Source organism: Trachymyrmex septentrionalis, unplaced genomic scaffold (genome assembly GCF_001594115.1).
Source record: "Trachymyrmex septentrionalis isolate Tsep2-gDNA-1 unplaced genomic scaffold, Tsep1.0 scaffold52, whole genome shotgun sequence".
NCBI lineage: Eukaryota > Metazoa > Arthropoda > Insecta > Hymenoptera > Formicidae > Trachymyrmex > Trachymyrmex septentrionalis.
The window spans coordinates 622,728-630,503 of NW_017305694.1; the positions used below are offsets into that span (position 1 = coordinate 622,728).

The following is a 7,776-nucleotide window of genomic DNA, read 5'->3' on the forward strand; positions in this document are numbered from 1 at the left end:
TGTGCAATAAGTTTAATTTTTTAATCATTATTAATAAAATATATTGTCACTTATGTTTTGGGTATATGAGCAAAAAAAACCAAATATTTTCAACAAAAAATGTTTATTAATCGTAGCACACACACAATATTTTAAATAAAAATTAGAAAATATTTTTTTATCAAATACATTTGTTTTTCCACTTATAAATATCATTGATAGCTAATAATAAAAGTACATTGCACATTTCTATGAAGTTGTCATTATCTATTTAGAAAGACAAAGGTAGTTTAAATTATATAGGTATCTCTTTAAAAGATCAAATTGAAGAGAGATGCTGATATGATTCAATTTTTTTCTAACGGAGCATGAATGCTGAGAATCAGGGAATGCGCAGTCTGTAGCTATTATATTTATGATAAAGATCTAACAGCAATACAAATAATAATATCTCAAACGACTATAAAAAATTACATGTTATTGTATACATACTATTAAATAATTATTATTATTTATTATCATAAAATATCTCAAAATTATGATAAAATAGAAATCTCTTTAAATTTCATTTAAAAAATAAAACTGCTAAAAATTGTTTTAAAAAATAATAATTTAAAACTTTTGTTTAAGTCAATTATATACAGGAAATATGATATATTATATTAATACTATTAAACATTAATTAATAAAAGACTGATTGAAAATAATTTTGTTGATTGAATAGCAGTATTAATGAAATAATTATAGCTCTTGGTTTATAGTTTTGATATTATTAGGTTAACTAAAAAGTCATCGCGTTTTTTTAAATGACATCTATCAGTAAAAACCGCAATTACTTTCTTACCAACAATCTAAATATATCTTGATAGAGTAAAGTTTCAGCTTTAAAAATCTCTTTTTTAATTTATACGATACGACAATTTTTAATGGAGTTATGAGCAATTAAAGTCAAAATAATTCTTTTATTTAATCCGCGATAACTCAGTAATCAAAAGTCGTAGGAATATTAAAAAAAAACGATTTTGTAGGGAAAGTATCAAGCTTTCACGATAGGTAATCGAAAATTTTCTCAAATTCGTTTTGGACACGTTACAAATCCACAAAGTGAGAAGAAAATTTTTCGTCTTTTTCAGCTCGTAGTTTTTGGTATGTAAAAATTATCAAACTCATATAAACTTAAAAAATGTGATAAGCTTTTAAAAGTAGAGATTTCAAGCTTTAAAACCCTTTTTTTAAATTTGAATTTCATTCATTATTGACGAAGATATTGTATATACAACTTTGAGCTAAAAAATACGCGATAACTTTTTACTCAACCTAATATATCATAAAATATTGTATGTTTCATTAATGCTGTTATTGAATCAATAAGATTATTTTCCACTAAACTGCTATTGGCTAATGCTGTTAATATATTTTTTGTGTGTTGATTTTCTTGATTAAAATAATTTTTTTATAATTTTGTTATATTTAATAAAATAACTGAGTGTATACACTTAAACCAAATACATTATATATCGAGCCTACAACTGAAGAAATTTAATCTTTAATAAAAAAAAATTATATAGTTTTTATAATAGTATTAACAAAAATAATTATTTTTTAAATACTCCTTTTAAAAATATTTAATATTTTTTACAAAAAAAGAATAGTTAACTTGGAATTATATATCGTTATAACAATTAATGTAATAGTATATATGTAAGAAAATATTATATTTTATTTTATATAAAAGGATTTTTTAATCGCTTTATTCTAATAAAACTGTAAAATTAGTTGTAAGTCCACATTTTGTGTTCATATTTGTTAAATAATAGTCTCTGAATTATATTTTGCATCAACATCTTTGAACTCCCGACTAATAATACTAATTTTTAATGCTAACATGCGAAAACGAAACGAGGTCGAGTTCTATGAAGAGCTCGAAGTGGTACGTACATTAAAGAATGCTGCACTAAAGAATGATTTGTGCGTACAGAATTACGGTCAGTTTCAATTATAAATATCATAATATCACTTTTTCGACAAAATTAGCAGAAGAAAGTGCACAGAATATTTGAAATACCACTCGCGTCATGCTTGTTAGACAATGGCATAGAATTCGGGCTCAATATTCTTATTAATTATTTATTTATTGAAGTGATTAGACGCCAGTGATGATTAGATACTAAAAAGTTGTATCAAAAGAGTTTGCCAAGTGTGGAAAATAAATTTTTGACGAAACCGCCTTTAACCACTTTTCGTAATTACAATTTCCAGTGAGAGATAAAAATCTAGTCGACGTCAATCCGAATTAAAACAATATCTGCATCCATTAAAAACGTTTTCTTACGATATTGACTTCTATAATGAAGACGAGACCATTTATAGAGAAAAAGAAGTGATTAGATATTAATAAGTTTTGATACCAGTGATTTCGATATTACTAACACGAGAATGATACGCTTGCTCTGAAAACTTACTTTGATATGGCGATTCTTAATCAAACCCTGCGTATGTACAATCTTCCTTCTGAAAGGATTCGATGAAACGTTTTTCCGTGAAAAATACTTCCTATCCCGCAGAGTTCTAAGGTCGTATGATTTTTTCTGTGTGCTTGCAAACTCCTTGAAAGACGGTATCTCTTGCGCCGATGTCAAATTTTCATGACATGTGCTGTAATCACTTCTTACAATTCTCGTAAATTTCCGCCGTCTTGTGTAAGAAAGAGACCATATTTCACTCAAGAGAGCGTATCACACAAACGTGAAATATCTAACATTCTTGGTAATATATCATAGCGCACACGTGTACCTTCCACAAAGTATTTTAGCGATAGAAAATTATTGTTATCGAAAATTACTGCTTTTACTGCGTTTACTACAATTTGTCAGAAAATACAAGATATGAGTCAAGCGTTGATATAGATGATAATTTGCTGGGCGATTTTCGCGATGGTTTTTGATAACGCGGCGGGGACGCACCTGGATACATCTGCGGGATGTGGTAATCACACGTGTGACCCACGAGACCCGGGATTTCAATGTTGATTTAATGTTCGGTTAACCGTTCCTCGCCCGATCGTGTCAAGTCAGACGAATCGCAAGTTCGGCATTTGTCACTCGACAATGACGCTTGACCCACGAGCTTGGCTTGCGAACGAGTGTCGGAACGTTGAAACGCTAAAAGAGAACTACCTGATATCTCCCACTAATATGAACCAATATACTCGGCGAGTATATAGTGGCCATTGTTTCTGACTGCAGTGCGTTGGAGGGGCGGAGACACATACATGCAAGGATGAGTGTGTCCTTCGCGGGGGCTGACTCTTTTACAGCTTGGAAATTTTTCGAGCTTATTTGCGACATTACTACCATCAATTACCAGTAAGGCATTGCGCTTTAAAAAAAATAAAGAATAATCGGCGAGTGGTGTACAACCGATGTATCGCGTGAACCACCACAGTCATAACGTATCGACCTCGCTGTGACTGGAGCAAGGATCACTACTCCTCGGCGAGATCGAAGGTTATCATAAAAATACCGGACGCTGCGACCCGATATCTATAGGATCAAGGCATTTGAATATAAAAATAAGGAAAAGGAGAACGTAACGAGCGTGTTGCGAGCGTGTCGCCGCGTGCGCATATTATAATTAATCAAACGAATTATTGTCGCGATCCAACCCTCTATAAACCGACATCAAGATCCTCGGAAAGCGGTTTCAACCGGTTATGTAAACGTCAGGGAATAAACTATGGTAGCGGTTTCAACCGGTTACAACTTAAAGAAACGAATCGTCTGCATTGCCGTCCTGGAGGAGGAAGGGATCACATGACACAAATCATTTTCGGTGCAACCTTGTTTGCCGTACATTTTTAGATTTTCATGCTAAATGACTAATAAGTTTTCGTCAAACCTGGGACGTTTAGCGCGTCTTTGACCAAACGCTAACATACAATGGTCTCTGAATAAACGAAAGAAACGTGTACTGTCGATATTTAACCCATCTAACAGACTGTAGCATATCGCTTATTGATTTTTTTGGTAAAGAGTAATTTCATTGGAAAAGTGTATTTGTCGCAGCCTTTTTGCGAAATTAGCCCTTTTGCAAAAAGACTATCCTTTATGTAAAATGACGGCTAGTAAAATGGTCTGCTTTAGTTTTTGTAAAAAGATTAGCCTTTTTCTAAAAAGGCTGGTTTCGCAGAAAAAAGTTGCGACGTATTCACAGCAACTAACATATTCACCACTATATGCCTTGAGTGTTCTTCTAATTCCAAATGTAAATTGTACAAGTTCTTCGTATATTCAAGATTAACGAAGAATTTGTATCTTTATTTTAGTAAGAAATTTTTATTTTTAAAAATTTTGAAAATTAATAACCGAAATATCCAAACTTGCGTGATAATTTTTTAGATCATAATTTTACACATGTATTATTACTTAAAAATTATCATGTTCCAACAAATAAGTTGACGTCATTTGTTGTTACTATCGTCTTCAACGTCATTTTGACGCCAAAATGATAACAAATAATATTGGCTTGTTTGTTAGGCTTTAGCAAGTTTTGGATACTTTAGTTTTTATTTAAAAAATTTCAAAAATGCAAATATCAAAATTTCTTATTGAAATAGATATACAAGTTCCTTGAATCTTAAATACTCGTACAATTTATATTTGAATTTTTAATTTGTACACACTGACAAATATCATACTATTAAAAAAGTAATTGCTTAATTACTTTCTTGTTTTTAACAATTACCTTTAACAGAAAATATTTTCTTGATGTTAATTTTAAAATATATTTTATTAAAAATTTTAGAAAAAACTCATTATTATGTACTCAAAAGAATTAATTTTTTTAAAGAATTCTTGTTATAAAATTGATCGAAGAAGAGACTAATCAAATTAAAAATTGTTTTAATTTAATCATCTTTATTAAACTTATTAAGCTTTAGATTATATTTTAAATAAATTTGATATTTGTAATAAACTGATGATATAAATTTGCGGATATATGAACTTTTAAAATACTTGAAACAAGAAATTATCACTAGCATATAGCATGTATTTTTCCATTCGTAATACGGTTGTTATATAAAAGAAACTATATCTTAAAAAATATGTAATAAAAATTCTAGCAGTAGGATTCTATACAGTTATAGAGTGAATAATTAAAGGTCCAAGCATTATTTAATGGAATGACATTTTTAATTGGCAAAAAACTCGAACTGATTCGGAATCCTTGATTCTATTTTTTGCTGACGCATCATTTACAAATGTTAAATATTTTAAGAGTAATAATAACGATTTAAAAACAATTGATAACAATTTAAAAATAAAAATGGTTTAAGAAACAATATGAAAGACTTACCAAGTATGAGAGTTGCTTTGTGAAGTGTTCGCCCGAATTGGGGAACTACCAAGGTGACATGAGAAATCACAAAGCTTATATAGGGCGCTAAGACACTTCAGGATCCCCCACCCTGGTCCCGGCAGAATACATTGTGGAATGATTTCTATCACGCGTAGTGTTATATCGTGTCGCAAATAAGAGAAGAAAGTAGAATGTGTCTCACGAATTGTGACTCGGACGCTCTGTATCTTTTATCCTGAGAAAACGGGGCGTTCGCGAAAATATTGCAAACGTGAATCTTTAATAAGGTGGGATCATTCGTAGATTTATCATACACGATAAAAATCGGTATGAATTATTTGCCATCCTGTATAACATCATTTTATCGTGCATTCATCCGGCTTTGTTCCGGTGGAACGCGTATTCCATGTGCGTGAACGTGCGTGACAGCCCGTGTTAACGCCTAATTTCACGTTTCCAATCTTTCGTTCTGTTGCGCAATCTTTGCATCTCGCGAAGACATCCCGCGTTCATGCGTCTCCTCGCATCGCCATACGCATTGTGTGAGACACATGCGTCAATGATAACGTCGTAACGTGAAAATATATGTGTGTGTATTCTGCTATGATAAACACCGTAATATTGTAACATCGACTAATTAACACATGGGAAATTAAAGACTACATTTGCCTCCGCCGAATCTCTTTGTTTATCTTAATGAGCAATCATATCAGAACCGAATATCATTGAGATACTATTCTATATATATCTCTTCGTATTTAAAAAATTTCTTATATTCTTTCCCTAAAATTAAATGCTTAAAATTTATAATATTTTTTTTCTGAAATTTCTTAATATTTATTAGAATTAGAAGACAAAGAATGACAAGAATATAACGCACAAAAATTTTACGCGCACAGTTTTTCACGGATTCATTTGACGTAATGTATTTATGAATATATGTATATTCGTTATATATTAAATGCACATTATACATGGTGATACTACATTATATTTTCATTCCTCTCGATTTTCGAATAAACTGCGCCGCCTGTTGACAAAATGCTACAAATAGAAAGACCGAAATAAATCAATGATAACGCTCGATGAAAAGTGATTACGTTGTATTTATTCTGTATGTTAGACCTGTGCTAATTATTTCACATTACTTCACATATTTTGAATTTCGCTTTTACATGTCTGGTTTAATTAATCCATTAAGTGTATTAGGAAATTTTTACACACTTTTCTATTTTAAATTCTTATTAATTGTTATTTGAGTGTAAGCTATCATAAATTATATGGATTTATTCTATTGAAAAAGACAAAATCATTTATTAGTTGAATACTTGTCAACGAAAAGGCAGGGATTGTTTATTTTTTTATTTAACAACTTCGATCCTTATCACTGAAACTCTCATGTGAGAATACGATTTTTCATTGAGAATAGCTTAAAAATGAGTCGAAGCATTCAGACATTTTATTTGTAATTTATTCTCGGACAATTTACTTGTAATTTTTTTAATAACAACACTACTCATATACAGCACATTCATTTTATCCGAGAGAACGTTCTTAAGACGTTCAGAGAACGTCCTCTGAGCGACTTTACGACATCCCTTGAAGATCTGTGCTGTATGAGTATATATTGAAATATTCTTTTTTTACCTTTATTTTCGTTTTTTATATCTCTATTTTACCTCAGCGTCGATTAGATTTTCGAAAAAAGCAACTCTTTTTACCCCTAAACACCAATTGCGATCTACAAATTTTAAAAGAGGAGGGTTATACGGGTTTAAAACAAAACTCGCAGGGGTTTTTTGGGATTTAATGATTTTTGACAAAGTACCGCAGTTTCGAAACTAAGTTCAACTCTTTAATATTATAGCGTTTTTCACTGGCAGAACTGGTGCGTCTCAGTGCACATTAATACCACTACTGCGCACAGTGCGCACATGCAATTAATTACGTATATTCCTAATCTAAGTGTAATCTGAATGTAAAAGTCAGATATCTCAATTAATAAAACACCCAATGTATATTTTATCAAATAGCACAATAAAATGTATTGAACATTTCCCGAATTAAATCGTTTCTAATTTTTATTAAACATACATTTCGATTTGCGTACAACGGCTTTAAAGTACACTGACAATGAATGTGCACCAGCTATACCAGTGCTATGTATAAATATAAACGCTATTAGATTAAACCATAGTCTGTTAGACCAGAGATTGAGATTGAGATTCGATTGGATTGGATAGGAATTTAACCAATCAAAGCAATTTCACTAAACTTAAGATTGGTTTTCTTTTTCTTATTAGTGTTAAATTCCAATCCAATCTCAATCTCAATTTCTTAAAGTGTAGATAAATTATAAAGTGTACACTATATATTGGCTATATATTGGCAAAATGTTACATTGATACATTTTTTCTATCTAGTGATTTTAAATAGGAA

At 30.7% G+C, this 7,776-nt stretch overlaps 1 protein-coding gene across 5 annotated transcripts in view; it reads right to left on the reverse strand.

The window, feature by feature from the left end:
* LOC108751851 (synaptic vesicle glycoprotein 2B) overlaps positions 1–7,776 on the reverse strand; it is a 31,685-nt gene that overhangs the window by 19,084 nt on the left and 4,825 nt on the right. Inside the window, exon 1 of one of the 5 annotated variants that reach the window (XM_018492312.1) lies at positions 5,335–5,416. The exons of 1 other annotated variant lie outside the window; for it this stretch is intronic. The gene's annotated coding sequence lies outside the window, so the exon portion shown is untranslated. Of the gene's footprint in view, positions 1–2,441; positions 2,887–2,942; positions 3,150–5,334; positions 5,417–7,776 lie in introns of those variants that run through there. 3 more of the 5 variants (XM_018492317.1, XM_018492313.1, XM_018492316.1) reach the window with 3 other exon arrangements.